Below are 23,918 nucleotides of genomic sequence, written 5' to 3' on the forward strand. Positions count from 1 at the left end.
CAGAAATGCAGGGATTTGCGCAGAAGAATAGCTTCCAGCTGCCCAGATTAATCCACCCCCTTTTCTCATTAACTGGCACTTACACCTTCAATAGTTCACTCCGAGACATCAATAGTGGAAAGAATAAAAGATGTTTCATTTACCTACGGATCAACAGCAAACTGATAAACATGGATACTTTCAACAACAGACGTCCTGGTGCATTTCCATAGCCGAGTGGGGAGTCAAACCCAGGTCTTCTGAATCCTAGTCCATCATTCTATCCATTGACATCTGTTGTTGTGATTGTTATGTGCCATTAAGTCTGACTTCTGGCGGTCCCATGAATGAGCAACCTCAACTGCCCTGCTCAGCTCTTATAAACTCAAGCCTGTGGCTTTCTTTATGGAGTCGGTCCATTTTGCATTTGGTGTTCCTCTTTTCCTGTTGCCTTCCACCTTTGTGAGGGTTATTGTCTATGCCAGAGAATGCTGCCTCCTCATGATGGGCCCAAAGTATGATGGCTTCCATTTCAACATTTTTGCAGCCAGAGATCGGTCCTAGTGTCGTAATGTAACACAAATGTAAATGTCAATTGAAAATTAAGTTAAACATTAAAAACATCCTCTTCTAAATAATAATCTCATTTAAATAGACCGCTGATTAACTGAGCCCGTAACCATTTCCCATTATCTTCCCATCTCTGGGATTATCCGTTTTGTTGTGCATTTAATAACTATTCATCCTGGCATCCAGAACTTAGCAGATGATTTCTTCTTTCCCCTTCTTTCCCCTTCCCTTCCCCATTATCATATTTCTGTATTTTGAACAGCTACCTTTTTGAATCTGCAACATTTCTTCCATCCCCTTTTTCAGAGTTTGGATTTAGACCTTTAGGGTGGCCTTTCAAGCTAAGTGGCAAAGGAGATGTACAGGGAATTGTGGATGCCAGCCCAGCCCCGATCCATACCCAAGCTGGAGAAGTTTTTTTGGAGGGGGGGGGTACTACTTTTTTGGAATCAGGCTGAAGTGATTCCCCAGCAGATGGAGAGGTCATTTTAAGGGAGATTACTCTCTGAAAAAGCAACCCTTCAGATTTGCATCTTTCCCATTGCCTCAGTGGTTTCCAAATTTGCGACTCATGCTTCCCTTGAATCACTGGCTGTGGCTCCCCAAGATGATTCTTTGGGTGGGTGGGGAAGTGGAGGGGGGGAAGTCCAGCAAAAGCAGCACTTCATACAAAGGATGATAATAGAGCAGGGCACTGACTGAAGTTTGGTGGTTTGGCACAGTTGGCCAAATTGGGTCCACAAATATGGCGCGGGCACCCTGGATTCTGCACCAAACTTCCTCCCCTGGGCACCCACTCAGAGGAGGATGTAGGACAGGGAAGCCTGCAACACAGCTTCTGATAGGACACCTGCAGAAGGAGGAGGGATGCGAAAACCACGCCATCCATGCAACACCTGTGGGCCCAAGCTGGTGAATTGCACCGAACCACCGAACCACAGTGGGTGCCCATCTGAAGAGGGGGGGGAGATTCCTTAGTGCCCCTGGCTGGTTTTGGAAGCACCCTCGGGTGCTGGAGCACACAGTTTGGGAACCATGGCACTATCGACATAGTTTGGGAACTACATCACTACACTGCTATCTGAACTCAGCCAGTGTTGTGGCATACAGCTATATACAGTGGTACCTTGCTAGACAACGACCCCACTAAATGATGAATCCGCCTAACGATGACGTTTTGTGACCACTATAGCAATTCGCAAAACAGTGATTTCAACTGGCAATTTTCGCTGGACGCTGATTTGGTCCGTTTGTTCGCAAGACGGTGATTTCTACAGCTGATTGTCGGCTTCGCAAAATGGCTGCCCTGTGTTTTCCGGACCCATGCTTCACAGGACAGCCATTTTTACAGCTGATCGGCGCTTGCAAAATGGCTTCCCTATGGGCGATCTTCGCTGGACGACGAGGTATTTTCACCATTGGAACACATTAAACGGGTTTCAGTGCATTCCAATGGGGAAAGGGTTTTTGCATGACAATGATTTCGCTAAACAGTGATTTTCATGGAACGAATTATCGTAGTCATGCGGGGCACCACTGCACAATAAACATCCCCCCTTATTCACTAACCTGCCAAGCCAGGCTCAACGAAACCTAGATTTCATTGTTAAAAGCCCACATGCCATTATAGAGGCTGAAACTTTGTTGGTCAGATTACCATTCTCCTAATTAGACAAATGTGATGGAAATCAATTAGTAACAATAGCAGAAAAACCAATTGAAAGGATGCCAGACTCATTAGGGATTTCTCACTTGTTACATGTGTTGACAGGTGGGCTAGGAATTGTATTAAGGAAAACAGTGTTTATTATTTAAAACATTTTATTGGATTATCTTCATTCCCAGTGTTTATTAAACATGACATAAAGCAATTGCCCTATGTGTTAAGAGATTTATTAGTTACGTGTTATTTCTGGACAATTAACATGAATGGAAAAACAGAGAAGATTCTTGGAGGAATCTATGGTATAATCTGTCCTTGTTAAATAATAGAGGCATAAATTAGGGACAATTTAGCTATATAACATCAGTTGTCTAAGGAAATTGATTTCGCCATGAAAGCTCATTTTAAAATACAACAATTAGTCTTTTAAGGTGACACAAGGTTTTTGTCTTTATTTTTATTTTGTTTTGGTCTAATATGCTAATATATCTCCTTTCAGGTTTCTTTTCTCAAGGCTAAACATGCCCAGTTCTTTCCGTCTTTCCTATGGACCACCTATATTAGATATAGGCTTTCCATTTTTGTTTCCACAAATGTCTGTTTTATGCTGTTCTAATCCATGCAAGTCCTGCTCATATTTTGAAACTGTTCACCCCTTAGTTTGTGGTCTTCCTCTACTCCTTCTTCCAATTCAAGGTCACCTCAGATATGTTTCTTTATTCCAATTATTCTTTCTCCTTTTTTTCTTCTTCTTTCTTCTTCTCCTTCACCTCCTCCTTCTTCTAAGGTAAAGGTAAAGGTTCCCCTTGACAATTTTTGTCCAGTCGTGTTCGACTCTAGGGGGCGGTGCTCATCCCCGTTTCCAAGCCATAGAGCCAGCGTTTTGTCCGAAGACAATCTTCCGTGGTCACATGGCCAGTGCGACTTAGACACAGAACACTGTTACCTTCCCACCGAGGTGGTCCCTATTTATCTACTTGCATTTGCATGCTTTCGAACTGCTAGGTTGGCGGGAGCTGGGACAAGCGATGGGCGCTCACTCCGTCGCGTGGATTCGATTTTACGACTGCTTGGTCTTCTGACCCTGCAGCACAGGCTTCTGCGGTTTAGCCCACAGCGCCACCACATCCCTTACCCTCCTCCTTCTAGTTGAGCACTAAATCAGAAATATCTGGAAGCAGCTCCAGATTGAACACAAATATGAGAGAGACCCAACACAACTCATGAGAGAGAAGGAAATCCATGGCACTTCCTATATTTGTTACTCTTCTTTTCTTCTCTTCTTTTTTTCACTAAAGTGTACTACAAGGAAGGGTTTAGATTTGCACTTTATGCCACCAAGCTGAAATTCTCCGCCCTCCTTCCCATCAACTTACCCCCCCCCCCATTTTGATAGGTTTGACCTTTTCAGTGGCAGATATTTTGAAAGTTAACCATTCCACGCAAGGTGTAAACGCAGAAAACTGAAAGCCTGTAGAATAAATGGGCAAGGAGTCAAATCTGGAATATGAAAAGGTCAAAATGGAACTCCGTCGCCTGCATAATTTGAGAACTGCCGCCCCTGATACATCAGAAATGTAAATTCTTGCTCTTGGAACAATTGATTTAGAAGGAGACGCATAAATGAGACATCAATCAATCACGGTGTCAGCCAGCACAAAAACCTATGCAAGGACAATTCTGAAAGGCAGACTATTCATGTGGGTGGTTCAGTCGTGGATCCTGTCCCGTTTCTGAATCTGCCATGGAATGGAATGGTGCTCACCGCCAGGTTGATGGCAGTGATGACAGGAGCCCTGACAAGATGCAACATAGGGTTAATCAGAGTTTTTACAACTTAGGTATACTTCACATTTGCATGGGGACAATGAGGCGTTCTTGTAGCGTTCTGTCACTGTTCAAAGGAATGGGCATTGGTTCAATGGCACCGTTGTGTCAGACTCTATCTACTCTCCCCTTTTTTAAAAAAATGGCCCAAATCCTGTTGCAAAATAGCACCCGTGCAACCACTTTTTGTATTGTGCCAGTTAATCACAAGCCTAGCAGTGCTATCAATCGTACAACGTGAACATGACTCGGTGAGCAGCAGAATGCCTCCCACGGCTTGCACAACTGCTCTTAGGCAACAAAATAAGGTTCTAGGCGATAGGTCTGTTGATCTTGTATGATAATATACAGACATCATCTGGGTAGAAAACACACACTGTTATCCAGAAAACATTCTCCACCTGCATCTGAAGGAGGGATGTGTATCAGTTTCTGATAAATCGCCATCCCAAAATTAAATTAGCTCAATCTGGGATGACTTGAGGTCTGGAGGGAAGTGGTCAAATTTGGTTCTGGAGCCAAACAAAAGGGTTTTAAGTAATTTGGGCTGATTCAGTGATCTGTATGTCTAAAATGAGCTAGGGGGTGATAATTCGATTTGATTCATGATTTGTCAAAGTCAACGAATCACAAATTACAAATTTATTATTTTTTTCTGACGAATCGATGAACGGATTCATCAATTCATTTTTTTTTACTTTAACACCCTATAAAATGCTCCCCAGCACCTAGATACACTAAATTTACAGAGCAGCTTCCTCCGATTCTACTCTACAAGCTCTGCCAGATTGGTGAAGTCTAGGTTTTGGACATACGGGTTATACTCCCACAAGGAGGGTCACCCAGGAAAGTTCCAGCCCTGACAACTGCTTTTATGTTTGGGCTAGAAGTGGTTAATTGATTAAAAAAAGGAGTCAGGTTCTGGGATTTTCCCCAGTTTGGAATCTCTTTTGTGAGTGGTAGCTGTGCTGGAGGAATGGAAACTGGATCATGGGGATCATGGAAGGGTCATTTTAAAGGCGGTTGTACAGAGCAAAGCGACCCCTTTCCAGAACAGTCCTGTTTTTCAGCTGATTTACTAGGATAAAAAGTGCAGATCAAAACATCCTGCAGCATTATCCATTTTAAAGTCTGCAACTGAAAGAGCTGCCATAATATGCAAAGGTGTGTTTGCAGGCAAAGGAAAGCTAACAGAGATTTCCCCCGTTGTTTACAGCAGGATGCCAAGAGTGCTGTTTTTATATACTAGGGACCTGTTGACATAAAGACATTTTCGGTGACAGAACGTATGAAACAAAAATTGGCCTATGGCTGTGATACCAGAATCTAACAGAGAAGTGGGACTTGAAACCTTTGTAATTTCTAAAAAATGTTCTTCATTAAAATTCAGGAAGGTTAGTAATAAAGCCCCAAAGAATAAAAGTGTGCATGACTCAATAAATCAGAGCCAATGCTGCAGATTTTTCTACCAATAATTGACAGAAAACCTAAGTTTCTTAAAGTAACTTTTTTTTCCTGGAGATATTTTGTGTGGAGTGACTGAAAAAAAAAAAAAAACTTCGGCTGCCTTTCTCTTTATATTCACTTATCTGGGAGAGAGTCCCTTCGGACACAACGGATCTTGAATTTTAGTAGACACACCCTGGACTGCAGAAAACTGCAGTACCACAAAACATGGGGCAGTTTTCTCCTAAACACACCGTCCTTTCCACTAAATGCTGAAATTATAATTTTGGGTGGCAACAAGAAGGGTTGATGCAGCCTTACAGTTGGCCTGATTCTGTTTGGTGCTTTTCCAGGTTAAAAACCAGCATCTCTTTCTTTCTCTCTCTCTCTCTCTCTCTCACACACACACAATCCTTTTGTTTTGTCCAAAAGGCTTACACACACACTCACAGGCTGACCACCTGACTACTAAAGAAAGCCTTTAAGAAGCACAAAGCTTTTTGAAGGCCACATCTTCTGAGGCAGATGTTTAAAAAATCCCAGGCATTTGGGCAACTGTGGGTCTCCCATCCAAGCCCGTACTTTGTTTGGATGGTGTCATGGTAAAGGCAAGAGGACATGATTCGTCTAGTGTGAGTTTCCATGCCTAATTATTTTGATTAGCGTATGCTATTCTTGATCCTGATATTTAAGGGCTTAAGATATTGATCCTTCGAATCTGCATACAGAGGACATTCTGTTAGAAAATGTACCATATCCTCCATCTTAGAACATCCTGCAATATTTTCCCCTACCATGTCAGTCCATATAATGTCCCCAAATCTCTTCCAATTGCAACCAGTTCAATCTGCGTTTTGTGAGCGGTTGTTTAAGTTTGTGTGAGCTAAAAAGGGATTAATATGGGGGCATCTTTCCAAAAGGCAAGGCAAGGCCTTTCATAGAATAATAGAATCATAGAACAATTGAGTTGGAAGGTGCCTATAAGGCTATCAAACTCAATACAAGAATCCAAATCAAAGTATATCTGACAGATGGTTGTTCAATGTTCTCTTGAATGCCTCAGGGGTTGGAGCACTTATCAACTCTCAAGATACAGTGCTGCCTCGCTTGACGACATTAATTCGTTCCAGCGAAATTGCTATAGAGTGAAAACGTCGTAAAGCAAAATAAAAAAGCCCACTGAAATGCATTGAAAACTGTTCAATGCGTTCCAATGGGCTGAACACCTCAGTGTTCAGTGAAGATCCTCCATAAGGTGGCCATTTTTGGGTGCCTGTCTTGTGAAAAATGCCTCCTAAAAACAGCGGGGAGCCATTTTGAGCAGCCGGGGGCCATTTTGAAAACCCGACAATCAGCTGTTTTGATTGTTGTAATGCGAAGAATCGGTTCCCGAAGCAGGGAACCGATCGTCGCAAAGTGAAAAAACCCATTAAAACATCATTTTGCGATCGCAATTGTGATTGCAAAAACATCATCATGAAGCGGATTTGTTGTTATATGGGGTAATTGTTAAGTGGGGCACAAATGTAATTGGTTCTATTGTCGGACTGCTCTAAGAGTTAAGAGGTTTTTCCTGATATTCAGTCTAAATCTGGCTTCCTCGAGCTTGAGCTCATTATTATGTGCCCTACATTCTGGGATGATGGAGAACAGATCCTGCCCCTCCTCTCTAGGACTACCTTTCAAGTATACGAAAAGAGCTATCATCTCTCCCCTCAGTCTTTTTCTCTTAAGGCTCAACATGCTCAGTTCTTTCTGTCTTTTTTCACAGGATGTGGTTTGCTTGTTCCAAGGTGGTGGCAGGGGGAGAAACCATGCTAATGCAATGGCATCGACAGTACGATAACTCCTACCAAGAAACATTGGACAATTTCTCATTTTCCTGGAGAAATCCAGCAAAAGTCCGTGCACCCAAAATGTATATTCCAACAGGAATAAAAGAGTGGGAAGAATTTTGAGGGGGCATCTAACATACATCAGGGAATTTTAAGGCACTTTAAAAAAATGCAACTAAGATCCCTTCTAATTAGTAAATCAGGGAAAGTGTGTTGGATGCTATTTATACTTATGGCACAATCTGATACTGAACAGCTTTTACTACTTAATTTGCTAGAGGTGGCTGACACGGGTCAGAGGGTCGTCAAATCAGAAATCAGAAAGGGGGTAGGCATGGGGAAAACTATACCACGGATGGGGGGGGATGGAAATCACATTCAGCTACCCTGTGGGGGAAACTATGAAAAATATTAGATGAATTAATGGATTTACAGGGACAGATGCAAAGCACATGTTTCCTGTCATCTGCTGTTTATAAATTGTCATTTATGATTTCAAAGTCAGGATGGCAGATGGCTTACGAAAACTGAGAAGACTTGAAACTCAACTATCTCCTGAACCAGATGGCGTTAATCTTAACTTCCCTAGCAAAAAGTCGGGGCACCTCTTCCTACAGAACACTTGAGCCTATACGGGAATACGCCAATTATTGATTCATTCTTACTGCTAGAGACGACCACTCCACTCATCTGCCAAGAATGAGCTTCTGTTCACCAAAAGCTTAGGCGTCAATCTTCTGGATGCTGTTGGTTTCTTGCTTTTAATTTAAAGCAACAGTGTTCTTAACATGTACGGGATAACCTTTATTTATAGGCAGAAGGTTCCTTATTTCAATCCCCAGCATCTTCAGGTGCAACGAAGAAAGATATCTTCCTTGAGATCATGGACCGGCATTGCTACCAGTCAAGGGTTGTCAGTGTAGACCTAGGTGGAGCTGAAGGCCCGATTCAGTGGAAGACAGCTCCCTATGTTTCCACTGGTGTGTGTCCTCTCCGATCTGTATTCCGATCACAGATGCCACCCTGTTCTTGCTTGCCCCAGACCACGATCGAACGAAGGGACCTGGGAGCCAGGAATAAAGAACAGAGGGACTGGCTCTGCCATTAGGCAAAGCACAGCTACCACCTCTGTTTACATGAGTGAGAGAGCAGACCAGGTGGTGTGGACACCACTTGTTCTTTTCCCCTGTGACTTTTTAAGTTCATTTCCAGTTCTAAGGTGCAGCGGAGTGTGCTGTGACATGGCCAATGCTTGAAGGAACATTCATAAAATCATAGAATAAAGGAGTTGGAAGAGGTCTGCAAGGCCATCACATCCAACCACACCCCGCCTGCTCAAGGAAGGAATCCAAATCAAAGCAGATTTGACCCATGTTCTCTTGAATGCCTCCAGCACTGGAGAACTCACCACTTCTTGAGGCCATTGGCTCCATGGTCATACTGCTCTAACAGTTGGGAAGGTTTTCCTGATATTCAGCCTAAAATCTGGCTTCCTGTAACTTGAGCCCATTATTACGTGTCCTGCATTCTGGGATGATCAAGAACGGGTCCTGCCCCTCCTCTGTAGGACTAAAGGTAAAGGTAAAGGTTCCCCTTGACAATTTTTGTCCAGTTGTGTTCGACTCTAGGGGGCGGTGCTCATCCCCGTTTCCAAGCCATAGAGCCAGCGTTTTGTCCGAAGACAATCTTCCGTGGTCACATGGCCAGTGGGACTTAGACACGGAACGCTGTTACCTTCCCACCGAGGTGGTTCCTATTTATCTACTCGCATTTTGCATGCTTTCGAACCGCTAGGTTGGCGGGAGCTGGGAGAAGCGATGGGCGCTCACTCCGTCGCGTGGATTAGATCTTATAACTGCTGGTCTTCTGACCCTGCAGCACAAAGGCTTCTGCGGTTTAGCCCGCAGTGCCACCACGACCCTTCTGCGCCACCACGTCCCTTCACCTCTGTAGGACTACCTTTCAAGTATTTGAAGAATGCTCTCCTATCTCAGTCTTCTTTGCTCAAAGCTAAACATACCTGGTTCTTTCAATCTATCCTCCTAGGGCTTGGTTTCCAGTCCCCGGATCCTCCTTGTTGCCCTCCCCTGAACTTGTTCCAGGCTTGTTGGCATCCTTTTGTATTATGGAAAGAGAGAGGTGCCATTTTGACCTTTACCTCAGGAAGAACATGTCTGGGGATGCTCTGCCTGACAGACGCCTCCCTTCAAAACTTTCCGGCCAATCTGCCTTGCATGCAACCTCAGCAGAAGCAGTGCCATTTTTAAGCAAAGACATTCACGCCTCTAAAGGGCTTGGCAGAAATAACGAGAAGCCCCAAAAGAAAGCCAGAGAGGAGTAAAAAACATTGACTGCAAGAGCTTAGACAAGGCCAGGCCCATTAGCTCAACCATGAGGCGAGGCGTTAAATAAGGCTCTTGCACTAATTGCAGGCCTCCCTGATTTATTCGTTCTGAGGCAGCCGAGAGAGGCAATAACAGGGAAACAAGCAAAAGGTCACTCCTTGCATCAAGCGCCCCAGGAGTGCTGGAACATAACCGCGATCATGTCAACACTAAAATTATATAGTGTTCTAGTCAAAGGCTGGGGCTTATTAAGCTTCTTTACCAGTAGAGTGCTGTTAAAAGATACAACTTGAGGCAAAACAGACGGCCAGCGTTTAATCTCATCAGCTGCATATAAATCAGTTTTTAAAAGCTTTACTTGGCTTTACGAACATACTCCAGTGCCTTCGTTGGACGCCTTTAACACTGGATGCCGTGTCATTTATGCAAACAGGAAAATACAGGGATGGAGCTCCCTGGTTGGTTTTCTACTTAGGGGTATTTTTCTTTCATTTTCAAGGGCTGTGCAGGAAACTTAACAGCTCCGTTTCAGGTGGGAGCGGGCCCCAGAAATTAGGGGTTCTTTGCAAATAAAGTGGAAATTTGAAAGTGCTCCATTGGACAGCATGTTTAGGATTGACAGCAGAGCAGTCAGGGATATTCTACCTTTTAAATATTTTAATGGTCCAAATCCTTTTACCTAGTTCTGCTGGTGTAAGCACAAACAGAGACTTCCTGCAACCCCCAAGAGCAATGTGCTTGCTCAATGTCCTTGTGAAGATTATTCTCCTTCGCTATGTTCCCTTGGACATGATAAAGACAGTGGAAGTGGCTAGGCAGGGCTAAACTCCGTGAGAAAGCCAAGGCATTACGGTTCTGGTAGTTTCATGAGAGACACACTGTATGGAGCCTAAAGAGGCAGGTAGACTACCAGGGCCATAATGCCTTGCAGTTCACATAGAACCTAGCCTCACCGAGGCACTTCCTCCATTTTCATCATGTCTGAGAGAAGCCATTCTTCCTCTGCTGAAAGTGGTTACTGTAGACTTCTGGGGGCGATAGTTCATGAATTCCAAAAAAAACCATGCTTGGCTCCCGGCAATAGGCCTTTCAAGCCCACAAGCCAAAGTTCCATCTCATGCAACACTTTCTCACCTTGGGGATGTTCAGCAAAGCAAGAAAGGTGCCCTGGTGTAGTTGCATAGGGCTACCTCCCTCCGGTTCTTCCATGGCAGTGATCGCCATCTGTGCAATGCAGCTCCTTAAAAAATCAGTACTGATGGCAAAATGGCTAGATAATTTCTCCTTCTTCATTTTTCTTTCCATAAATAGGGCAGAGAATTTTGAAAGCACAGCCCTATCCTCTGCAGATAGCGCTGGTCACAGATGCTTGGCATGAGACACAGAACTGAAAGTAAATCCCACCCCCTCTCTGATTTTTCCACCAGCCTCTTTTGCACTCCCACCGAACAGCAAAACTGAAGGCCATCTTCTTCCTCCTCTTCCTCTTCCTCCCTTCTTTTCTGTCTCTGTTGCAGCCATTCTTGAAATCTGTTCAACAGAAAGGTCAGACCTGCTGAGCGACTCAAGGAAGGCAGGGCAGATTTTCAAAGACAGCTGTGGGGTTGATCCTTACACCATGTTCTTTTCCTTCATCTGAAAGACTTCAAAAAGGTTTCAAGGCCATACATTTCCACACGTGGCACGTACAGTGCTTCACTCCTCCAACACCGACGTCTTCAACATTTCAAAAATCAGTACGGGCTCAACTGTTACTTCCAGTTCCTGGATAAGGCAGTGATCCAGATCAATAAATACAATTAATATTAGCTACCATGCTTCAAACTATACAGTACAGTGGTGCCTCGCTTAACGATTACCTTGTTAAATGATGAATCCGCTTGATGATGAGGTTTTTGCGATCGCTTTTGTGATCGCAAAACAATGTTTCAATGGGCGATTTTCATTTGATGATGATCGGTTCCCTGCTTCAGGAACTGATTCTTTGCATTACGACGATCTAAAAACAGCTGATCGTTGGGTTTCAAAATGGCCACCGGCTGTGCAAAATGGCTACCCGCTGTGATTAGGATGGATTTTTCACTTAACAGGCACCGGAAAATGGCCGCCTTATGGAGAATCTTCGCTGGACAATTAGGTATTTAGCCCATTGGAATGCATTGAGGTTTTCAATGTGTTTCAATGGATTTTTCCCCCACTTGACGACGATTTCGCTCTATAGCGATTTCGCTGGAACGGATTAATGTTGTCAAGCGAGGCACCACTGTACATTAGAGACACCAGTCCATTAGAAACTGAAGTCATGCTAGCATTTCAGAAATGTGAAATGATGACAGGAAAATAAGGCAGGAGATGCTGGAGAAATGTGGCAATATTGTTATGGAAAGATGTCCACATATTATCTGTGTTTAGGTTGAACAGTCAAAGGGATAACATGCATCCTTGTCTGACATCTTTGTCTACAGGAAACCATTCGGTCTCTCCATATTCTGTCCTAAGGGTAGCTTCTTGTCCACAATACAGGTTACGAATCAGGACAATCAAGTGCTGAGGCCCACCCATTTCTTTGAGAACTGCCCATAGTGTCTCATGATCCACACACTGGATCTACAAAGCATAGACTGCTCTTCCTCCAAAATTCTTTGGTGCTCCCCAATAGCCGGTGGATATTTGCTATATGATCTCGAGTGTGTCCTCCTTTTGGGAATCCAACTTAAACACCAGGAATTTCTCACTTCAAATAAGGTAAAAGCCTTGCACGTCACTTTGCTTCCATGGAGAATTAAAGTAAAGGTCCTATAGTCACTCCACTTCTTAGGGATTGGAATGTATATTCAATGAGGCTAGTCTGCAGGGCATTGTTTAGTTCCCCATATTTGTTGCCATCTTCTCATTAGGATTTTGACAGATTTTGTCTCTGGGACCTGAAATAGTTCTACTGAATTCCATCTACCCCTGGTGATTTATTTCTCCCTATGGCTTCCAGAGCAGCTTCCACTTCATTTTCTAGAACCCCAGGTTCTTCTTCACAGGATTCCTTTTCAAAGGAGTCGGTCATCCTTTTATTTCTTCTGAATAGGTTTTCAGTAGACTAGTGTTGAACAAGCAAACCACCCTCAGCTCACAACTCAGCTCTAGCATCAGGGCATGGACCTCAGGGGTTATTAACCAAAGAGTAAAGTTCCACATACCCTCCTCAGCCATACAGTCCACCTGGAAGACCCCAAGGCAGGAAGCAGCAGTGGGGCAGCTAAATATACTTTGCCATCAAGGCTTGCAATTGCTAGTCTACCATCTATAGATAATAAATGTTGAGCAGGGTGTTTAATATATAAGAAATGTCTTCTCACTGACAGGAATCCACTTGTTCTTGGCCACAAATGAGGATTCCCTGAAGAAAGGTGGAATCTGCTCATGTATTTGCTGATGCTCATAGAGGTCATAATATCCTTGTCGTTACTTTATTGGTTGCTTGCTCAAAACCACAGGTCATCGCAATATATCAATGACAGCCTCAAACATATACTGTTACCACAATTAATCGGCATGCCCACCTGTTGCAGTGTCTGTTCAGATGTCGTTTGTCCCACGAAGCTCTCCTTCTTCTCCGTTTCGGTGTGTAAATGCAACAGACCATGTGAGAAAAGCTGTTAATCTGCCCACATCTCCGTGGCTTGAGATCCACCATCAAAGAATGTCATTACTCTAAGCACCAGGCCTTCAGCGATAGATTTCAGAGTGTGTCATTTTTTGGGACCATTAAGGCTATCAGGCCTGCATGGTTGCTAAGATACCACGAATCCTGAAGGGAAATAAAAGATAATGGTAGATGCAACGAGACAGCCACTGTGATGCTTATCGGGGAGTCTTTCCTTCATTAGCATCATGATTAGGGCTGTTTTCAAGGGTGCCCGTCGATCTCCCTACCAAATTCTCAGATGCTGTCGCATTAAATTGGTCAAATAGGGGGTCCTAATTCAGCTGTTGCAAAGAGAAATTGAACACATTGGAGTCAAAGTTCGTAATTGCTACCAAGGAATCTATTAATGCCGTTTAAAGGTATTCTTCTCCGCTCGCTAATAAAAGGAATTTTCAGTCAGGGGAATTAAATTATCCTGAATTGATTTCAGATGCGTTCTGTGCTAATACACCCACTGCTTCCAAAGAGTTTTAAAATTAAATTTGTACCGATTGGGTAAAAATTATTTCAGAGATGTAGAGCTTTTAATGCGGCCACTTTCTGGAACAATCATTTAACCGCTTCCTTTCTTAGATCAAGTATGAGAGGTGGGAGAAACATGACAGGAAAAGGACTGATCACTGGAAAATAAATTACGTTAGGTCGTGTGCCGTAAGACTGGCTTGACTGCAAAAATAAATGCATATATAGAGAGAAATAAAGAAATACCATCAGCAGCTGCAGTATCATCGCTTGCTGTTCTGCAGGCTAGGGTACCAATGAACATTGAATTATCAGCCCATATAGCGATGCCCTCAGGACAAATCCAGAAAGTCAACCAGCTGCGTGGATCCATATTAAGATCTATTCTAACAATTTTCAGCTCCTCCAGGAGCAGGTGTTTTGTTTAGCTTTAATTTATCCTTTCAAGGTCAAGCCATTACACAGGATACTTTACATCATGAAAGGGACTGCCTATAGGCGAAGGTTTCATAAAGATATCTCTTTATCTGTTCAGTCTATACGCAGAACGTATCAAGCTGGACTAGATTCAGATAAAGGACGAGTGAAGATGGGTGGAAGAAACTTCCATCATTTAAGATATGCAGATAAAGCCATCTTATTGGCAGAAAGCAGCAATGACTTGAAATGGCTTTTAGTGAAAGTGAAAGAAGAAAGTGCCAAAGCAGGACTACAGTTGAACATAAAGAAGTCCAAAATCATAACTATCGAACTACATACCTTTAATGTTCACAATGAAGAAACTGAACTAATGAGACATTTCGTTTACCTTGGTTTAATTAATCCCTCCAAACGGAAACTGCAGCCAAGAAATTAGAAGACCAAGACTCAGAAGGGCAGCAATGAAGGAACTAGAAAAGATAATCAAGTGTAAGGACATGTCACTGGAGACCAGGACTAAGATCATCCACGTTATCATATTTCCAATCCCCATGTATGGGTGTGAAAGCAGGACAGTAAAGAAAGCTGACAAGGGGGAAAATTTGATTCGTTTGAAATGTGGTGCTGGAGGAGAGCTTTGCAAATACTCTGCCAGAAAGACAAACAAGTGGGTCCTAGATCAAGTCAAGCCGGAACTACCTCTGGAGGCAAACATGTTGAAACGGCTCTCTTATATTGGGGGCATTCTGAGAAGGCAGGATTTTCTGGAACAGACAATAACGCTAGGCAAAGTAGAGGGCAGCAGGAAAAGAGGAAGAACAAATGTGAGATGGATTTATGCCCTAAAGGAAGCCACAGGATTGCATCTGCAAGAGCTCAGCAAGGATGTGGAGGAGAGGCCATTTTGAAGATCGCTCTTTCCTAGGGGCCCTGGGAGTCTGAGATGACTTGATGGCATGTAACAACCGAAATAAAAACCAAAATGACAACCTTACATCTTCAGGTTATCCTTTTGTTGCGGCGGTTATACAACTTGATTTTTTTTTTTGCTTGCTTGCTTGCTTGCTTGCTTGCTTGCTTTTAATGACATGGCTATTGTTCTCCTTGAGTAGGGTTGTGTTGCTTAAAAAATGTTTAGTTTTTCATTGTCTTGTGATTGTAAATAAGAAACTCCACCACATCCCGAAGTCAACCTCTCAAAAGTAAGTCAAGTAAGATTGTTCATTATTTTTAACTGCAGCAGATTTCACTGGGCAACTCCACTAAAAGGTTTTTTTTTCCCCAAGAAGGAGGACTGTCATGGCCAAGAGACCACAGAAATCTGAAGTGCGGATTTCATCAGCGCAGGTTTGAAGTATTTCTTTATTTAAAATGTTTTCACATTGCCTTTCTCCTGAAGAAGGACCCAAGGCAGCTCATAGCATTAAAATACAACATTTAAAGCTCAAAACAGTAAGTATGTACATACCAAAAAGGGTCAAGCAAATACCACATTAAAATACAGTAAACAAAAGCAACACCAAAAAGGCATTGAAAACAGTTTGCCACCCCAACCCCGGAATAAAGACACGAGACAGTAGATTGGATTAAATGTGGGCCACACTTTATTTAAATAATGAATTCAAGAAAAAATTCAGCCAGTAAAAGAATATGGGGGCCTGCTATAGTGCGGAAAGCCAGTTAACTGGGAGCATTCGCATACCCCCTGATCAATAAATGGGCGAGTCCCTGGCCCCCAAGCTCCAGCGGTCCAGAGACCGCAGGATCCTGGCTAGCCGCTAATAAACACCCCCAGACCTCAAGACATCTTTGACTGATGATTGTTGGTCTGGAAGTGGCCCAGCGCATCCTCCCCCCACAGGCACTGTAATCTCACGATCCGCAATGCTGGAAGGTCAGATGCACTGTTGGCTTACCTGATTTTACAAATTGGGACACACCGAAATACCGGTTATTTCCGCGCTACTCGCCAGTGCGAACAAATTCGTTCCCACCAAAAGCCAACAACCCTCATCCAGTGTGGGATAGGCGAAAAAATCCCCCCATCCAAGGCCAGTCAGGATGAAGGTCAAAAATTCCTATCAGGCCCCAGATGGCGACCAGAAAAACTCACACTAGAATTAAGGAGGGCGGGTGGATGCCCGGAAAGAAGAGGACAACGTGCTCTGGGTGAGTCACCTAAATAGGTTCCTCTCTCCACCCAACCATCACGTGTCCCTGTGATGTCTCAGCCTTTTCCAGGGTGGGAGGCAAATGACGCTTGCTTATTCAAAGTCTGTAGACTTAGCAGCGAGCTAAATCAACACACAACCATCCGTTAAGAAAATAGAAGCTTCCAGCACGAAGGGAAAGCCTCCCTAAAGAGAAAGGTCTTTGCCTGCTTGCAAGAGGAAAGCAAAGATGGGGCCAGTCTGGCCTCCAGTGGGAGGGAGTTCCACAGTCTGAAGGAGTAGCAACAGAGAAGGCCCTCTCCAATGTCCTCAACAAAGGTGTTGAGAGGGAGAGAAAGGCCTCCCCTAATGATCTTAACAGTATTAAGTATTGAGTTAAAAATTAAATTTGTAGCCAAATCGTGCGGGGCCACCGATGGCTGGTGACAAGGGGCTCCCGAAGCTTTCCGTAGCCACAAAATAAATGCCAGCCTTTTGCTCCTCGCACGAGAAGTCTTAAGAAGCAAACCAGAGGCGATGCGAAAGGACCACCGGTACATCCCATTCGTATCCTGAAAAACGAACGCTGATGAGCTGTAGAAGAAGATAAACCCATTGGCTGTTTTGCAAGCTACCCACTAATGAGTAATTACATTAAAAGTAACTGCAGGGAGAGAGGAGCCCTGTAGCATACGCAATGAGGATTAAGGCTCACTAAATTCCTATTATTGCAGCACTCATAATTTTGGCTATTAGATGCTGAGCACAATATGGGTTCGCTTTCAAAACCGAGCCGCCAACGTAGCCTCGCACATTAATTTCTGTTCGCAGTGCAGGGCCACGCGGATCCCATTTGCTTGTTTACTCCACGGATCTCCGCGAGGCCAGGACGAGACGGAGGCAGCTGGTGGCGGCCTCGCTTCTCCACTCGAAAGCCTTTGCTAACTATGCACATGCAAATCTTGTGAAGAAGCTTACGCGGTAGTGTGTGTGATGAAGCATGGGCCTTGAGCTTTAGAAAGTGCTCCGATTTCCACTCCCCTTGGTGCATGGAGTTGGCTCAGGGAGTTTTATATCTGGCGGTGGAGCTGGAGGTCGGGCGTCCGATTCCCAGTAGCAGAGTCAACCTTGGGGGTGGGCCTTGGGCAAACGGCACAGTCCCAGGGCACCCCTACAGATAGTTTGGACTTGATTTGATCTAGGTCCCAATTCTTTGTCTTTCTGACCTGCCGGGGCATCCACAAAGCTCTCCTCCATTATTGAAACAAATCATGTTTTCCCCTTTCTTTACTCCCTACCTTTCACACCCACACATGCTGACTAGAAAGACAAGTGTGTGGGTGATTTTGGTCTCCGGGGACCCAACCTTGAGGATCTTTTCTAATTCCTCCATTGCTGCCTTTCCATGTCTTCCTGAAGGACACGGATTCAGCTGAACTTCAGCCCCAGCCTACGGTTGGCTCAGCTGGACCCGGGCCATCTTCAGCAATGGCCAGACTCATGCATTTTTTAAAAGCTAGCATGTGCATTTCGTATCTGCATGCCAAGGTCCCTGCTTGCATGCCAAGGCACGGATGAGTCTAAAAGGGGTCTAACAAGGTTTTCCCCCGGGCGAAAGAGAAAGGCTGCGATGTTAGCATTGGGGGGAGGGAGGGGAAGAGGACAAGCCACATCGTAAAAGCCACCTTTCCTAAAAACCACACCATAAAAAGCAGGGTCAGCCGAAGGCCAGCTGAGCCTCTAAGATTATGATGATGGTGAAGATGATATCATACCGTGAGTTTTTTTTTTTAAAAGCCACAAGAGAGTATGAACTATCAATTTTCAATTTGTGTGAATCTTTCATCCTTTCATAAAGGCCAAATTAGGCTTTCATTTCCAGTGATCTGCTAAACTCAGTGGTGGATTTGCATAGCTACTTTTATTAAAGCTTAATACTGAACCCAAAGAAACCGTTATGATCATCACATTCATTTCCTTTTAAAAAACACACTTTAGTGTCATATCATAATACAGTATAATATACTTGCTGGATAGCTCAGTGGTTTAAGTCTCCGGCTTCAGAGCCAGAGATTGGCAGTTCGATTCCCCTTCAATGCCTCCTGGGAGAAAAGCCAGCCTGGGTAGCCTTGGGCCAGCTGCACAGTCCCAAGGATGCCCCCTAGAGGAAGGGAAGAGTAAAGCAGTTTTGAGTATTCTCTACCTGTATAAGGTAAAGGTAAAGGTTCCCCTTGACAATTTTTGTCCAGTCGTGTTCGACTCTAGGGGGCGGTGCTCATCCCTGTTTCCAAGCCATAGAGCCAGCGTTTTGTCCGAAGACAATCTGCCGTGGTCACATGGCCAGTGCGACGTAGACACGGAATGCTGTTACCTTCCCACTGAGGTGGTCCCTATTTATCTACTTGGATTTGCATGCTTTCGAACCGCTAGGTTGGCAGGAGCTGGGACAAGCAACGGGCGCTCACTTATTTATCTACTTGCATTTGCATGCTTTCGAACCGCTAGGTTGGCGGGAGCTGGGACAGGCGACAGGCGCTCACTCTGTCGCGTGGATTAGATCTTACGACTGCTGGTCTTCTGACCCTGCAGCACAGGCTTCTGCGGTTTAGCCCACAGCGTCACCACGTCTACCTGTATAGGGCCCCTCAAAACTAAAATACCAGCTTCCCATTTGGGTTTCTGATGATATTATTTCATCAGCATCGGCGCCAGATGAATCTCAGCCTGGAGGGCGTTCCATAGTCTGGGGGCAGCTGCCGAAAAGGCCCTTTGTCTACAAGCTGTCCCTCTTACCTTTGTCTATTAGCCATCTCTCTTTCCTACTAGACATAAGGTCTAACACTCTGCAGAGATGACATGTTAGCTGGTTTTGAATCCGATCATGCAAGCAAAAGCTCCAGTGACATCATTAAGGGTTTTTTTTTTCTTGCAATAACTGGGAAAGTTTCTTCACACTATGAGTTATGCACACAGAGGAATATTTTCTCCCTGCTATGGTGGAAGACTGCAACTTGACTTAGTTGCATCTTCCTGGAATTCTTGTTGCCATCACATTATTCACCAGCTAAAAGGAATGGCAAATGCAGTTTTAAAAAATACATTCAAGTGTCGGGAGAGTTCTGCAAGCTAGCATCATGTCTTCTCTAGCTTTATGGACTTGAAAAACTACAGTAATTATACCCTGCAAACCACCTAACGTGATATATTCTTACGCCTCCAGAGCTCAGAGCTACCTCAATCTTTGCTTGACTTTGCTTGTTTCTCCTTATACAACTTTATGGGTTCTCTCAGAGGCGAAAAAGGAAGCACAAGGATGTCACTCACAAGACGAAACAGAGAAACCCCAAAACATTTGGAAGGCACTGCCCTAAGAAGCTAGGCGGGCCCACTCCCCATTTTCTTCCAGCCTGAGGCAAAGACCTACTTTTTCATGCAGGTTTTTAAGTGATACTGGCTAGATAGTTCAGTGGAGAGGTTGGGAGTTCAATTCCTCGTTGTGCCTCCTGGGAGAAGAGCCAGCCTGGGTAGCCTTGGGCAAGCTGCACCGTCCCAAGGTTGCCCCTAGAGGAAGGGAAGGGTAAAGCACTTCCGAGTTCTGTACTTGGAAAACTCTGAAAAGGGTCACTGTAAATCAGAACTGATGTGATGGCTCATCATTATTAGAACTGGCCCAGTAGTTTAGATATCTGGTTACAGACGGTGAGGTTAGGAGTTCAATCCCCCATGGTGCGTCCTATGACTAGATCTAGCCTGTGTGGCCTTGGGCAAGCTGCACAGTCCCACGGTTGCCCTTAGAGGATTCACAATAACCTCATCAATAAGCTCAGTTTTCTCAAGACTAGTTCTCAAGTCACAGGACGCTAGAGTCCCTCAACAAAACTCTGATTTTTTAAAATCTCACACTCCTAGTTTTATATTTTTAGTTGACCTCCTACCGCTGAACGTATTCATTGTTGTTTAGTTTTCTGAAGCCTAGTGCCTTTTCCCTTCTCCTGGCCCCAAGACGAGGGCTGCCCTGGGTGGGGCGATTTAAAAATATATAACATTTTATTAAAAAATATATAACAAGGGAAGTCCTTTGTCTCTTGCATTTGCACTTGGGTCTGATAGAAAGCCTCGTTTGCCAGCCTTTGGAGGTTGGCACGCTGTGTTACAGCTGGAAACCAGAAAACCTGTTTTTTCCCCAGCGCTACTTGGGACCCAATCGCTTGTGTTATTGTTTACTTCCAGGCTTGGAATGAACTTTGGTTAAACAGCGGCGTTGGCACCTGCGCTCCTTGCGAAATACGTCTCTTCAGATCCGCCAGATGGATTTGTCATTTCCTCGTGAGCCCACAACCCATTGCCTGTGCAGCTGCCATCCTCGGTTGACAAGGGGTAATGCCTGCTGACAGATGCAGCTGCGCATCATGGGCGCTTGGAAACAGGCAGGAGCACAAGGATGAGTTTGGGAGGCGACGGATGATGGCTCATCTCCTCTCAGCAGTTCTAATGAAGAAGTCGTGTTCCTTTTTGTCATACAAAAGGGACTGTCTGTGGACTTGTTGTGGTGGGTACATTTCATTCGTGTAGGAACGCTGAGAACCCAGCACACAGCACTCCTGAAACTCTACGTCCTGTTGCAGAGTTTTGAATTTATGGCGAGACGTCCTTCATGCTCTGCAGTAGAAGTACAAAGAATAGCTGCAAGTTCCCCATTTTGTCCATTCCTTTCTCATTAACTGGCACTTAAAAGTCTCAACTCACTCTGAGGCATTGGTAGGAGAAAGAATAAAAACGGTTTCATTACTTACAGTTGTGAATGGATCAATAGCAAACTCACAACACTGCTTCCAACGGACTAAAGAGAGGCGAGAAGGAATGAATGCTTAGTACTGGATAGATTGACAAACACCCCAGCCTGGAAAGGTGCTCCCAGTCACTCAAACCACCGGCAGCATGCGAGGTTGGAAATGTAACTCTAACACTTACAGGCACAGAAAGTAGGAAGATCACCTCTGGAAGGAAGAAGAAATCTTCCAAAATCTTTTGGAGGCAGTGCTCAATTTAGCGATTCTTGTAAGTGTAGTTTTGTTCCTGTTTCCTAACATCCCTCCCCCTGTGGATAGAGTGATGGACAACAGGGGTGGGTTATTTAAATTTCTTGGGCTGCAAATCCTGTAATTCCCCATTCTCTGAATTATACCTTATTTACACACACCTTACAGGCAACTGAGTATGGTTCACCGGGGAGAAAAGGCCTAAAAGTGAAGTCTTTGAGGTTGAGCTAGGCCTAGCTTCCTGTTCAGAAAAAAAAGCTCCCAGCTAGCACTGGGGCAGGAACAGGAAGCTTGGGTAAAACTAGGCCTAGCTAAACCTTAACACCTGCCATTTTTGGTGTTCAAAAGGTATGCACAAGTCAGATAGCACTTTTGAAATGGGGAGTTATAGGATCTGTATTCCAAGGAATCCAAATCTTTTGGATTTGGATTTTGGCAATATTTTTGAGCTCCCCATAACATTGGCCAAGGGTATTTGCTTATTTCTTTTCTCTTTCACTCATCTTTTCATCACCTTTCAGCATGTACAAATGTACAATACTGACCTTTCCTGCCAGTATTCTAAGTTTTCCACATGTTTTCCCTTCCCCATAAAAGAGGCCTTTATTTCTTTTCCTTGTTTTTCTTTTGGCCATGTTCTGAGTTTACCTTATCTCTGCAAGATGATCAAAGATGCTGGGCCCTTCCCTTTCTATCCCACAGCCTTGCCTTGTTCCACCTGCCTGCATTTCTTGATCTGAGAACCCCATGGGAGAAGCTACCTCAGGATGTATTTCTTCTGTTCTTCAAGTGAACTGTGGGAAGCTGGGATGACGCAGACAGCTAGAGAGGTGATCAAGTGGTGTAAGAACACGCATACATGTCACTCGATAGATCTTACCAAAGAGAATTTCACAGACATTTTTCATGCCATAGATTATTTTTCTCAAAACAATTTCCCACTATCAAACTGACTAAAGGTAGTTAAAAAAGTGGAAAAGGTAAAGGTAAAGGTTCCCCTTGACAATTTTTGTCCAGTCGTGTTCAACTCTAGGGGGTGGTGCTCATCCCCATTTCCAAGCCATAGAGCCAGCGTTTTTGTCCTAAGACAATCTTCCGTGGTCACATGGCCAGTGCTACTTAGACACGGAACGCTGTTACCTTCCCACCGAGGTGGTCCCTATTTATCTACTTGCATTTGCATGCTTTCGAACGGCTAGGTAGGCGGGAGCTGGGACAAGCAACGGGAGCTCACTCGGTCACGTGGATTCAATCTTACGACTACAGGTCTTCTGGCCTTGCAGCACACAAAGGCTTCTGCGGTTTAACCCGCAGCGCCACTACGTCCCTTCCAAAAACAGTGAAAGATGTATGCATATTAGAAATGGGCATGAACTGTGTTTTGGCAGTTTGTGCTGGTTTAGCCCTCCAGCCTCATTGCTATTCCGTGGGCACCTCGGCTTCCCAGCCCTGCCTTCTCTGGTGGGTGTCCACTCATAGATGTGGCAATGGTTCTGATCCAAGAGAAAGGGTCTTCAATCTCAGTTGACTTCCTTGCTCCTTGGGCATCATCTTATACAGCGGTGCCTTGACGACGTTAATTCGTTCCAGCGAAATTGCTGTAGAGTGAAAACGTCGTCAAACGAAATAAAAAAACCCCATTGAAATGCATTGAAAGCTGTTCAATGCGTTCCAATGGGCTGAATATCTGCTTGTCCAGTGAAGGTCCTCCATATGGCGGCCATTTTCAGTGCCTGTAAAGCGAGGAATCCATCCTAGAAAACAATGGGGGGCCATTTTCTTTAGCTGGCAGCAATTTTGAAACCCGAAGATCAGCTGTTTGCTGATTGTCGTAAAGCGAAAATCGGTTCCCAAAGCAGGGAACTGATCATCGCAAAGTGGAAAAACCTCATTTAAACCATTGTTTTGCGATCACAAAAGCGATCGCAAAAACGTAATCACACAGAGATTTCCTCATTAAGCGAGGCAATTGTTAAGCGAGGCACCAATGTACCTTTTTGCCTCTGTAATAGTGTGAAGTTGACTCATTCTGTACCTAGTCTTTGATGGCTAGAACCGCCTTTTGAAACAGCACACAAAGGTGAAAAACCAGTGGGGATGTGAAGAAATGTTGTCCTTCCTGGCGTCCTAGCTGGGACTGGCCAACCGCCATCAGGTACCTCAGGTGTTTCCCCAGATTTCTGTGCTGACCTCGAGAAATATTTTCAGGCAAAGCTCCTATGTGTTCTGTAAAAGATGTCCACTGGAAAGAGGTTCTGGAAATTACTGGCTCTGTACAGAGCTGGTCTCCCTGGAGGTGCACGGATGTCTTTCTGGGGATGTAGAGAAGACACAGCCTTAGTTCCACAGTTGTCAAGCCTGAATCACCATCTCTAAGGAACACTTGAATTATGGGATTTGTAAAAGTCCAGCGGTGGAAAGCACTTCCAAACTGAACCCACACAGCATTTTTAAGTGAACCAATCAGAAGAAAGGTGGCAGA

This window comes from Pogona vitticeps, chromosome 11 (genome assembly GCF_051106095.1).
Source record: "Pogona vitticeps strain Pit_001003342236 chromosome 11, PviZW2.1, whole genome shotgun sequence".
Classification (NCBI taxonomy): Eukaryota; Metazoa; Chordata; class Lepidosauria; order Squamata; family Agamidae; genus Pogona; species Pogona vitticeps.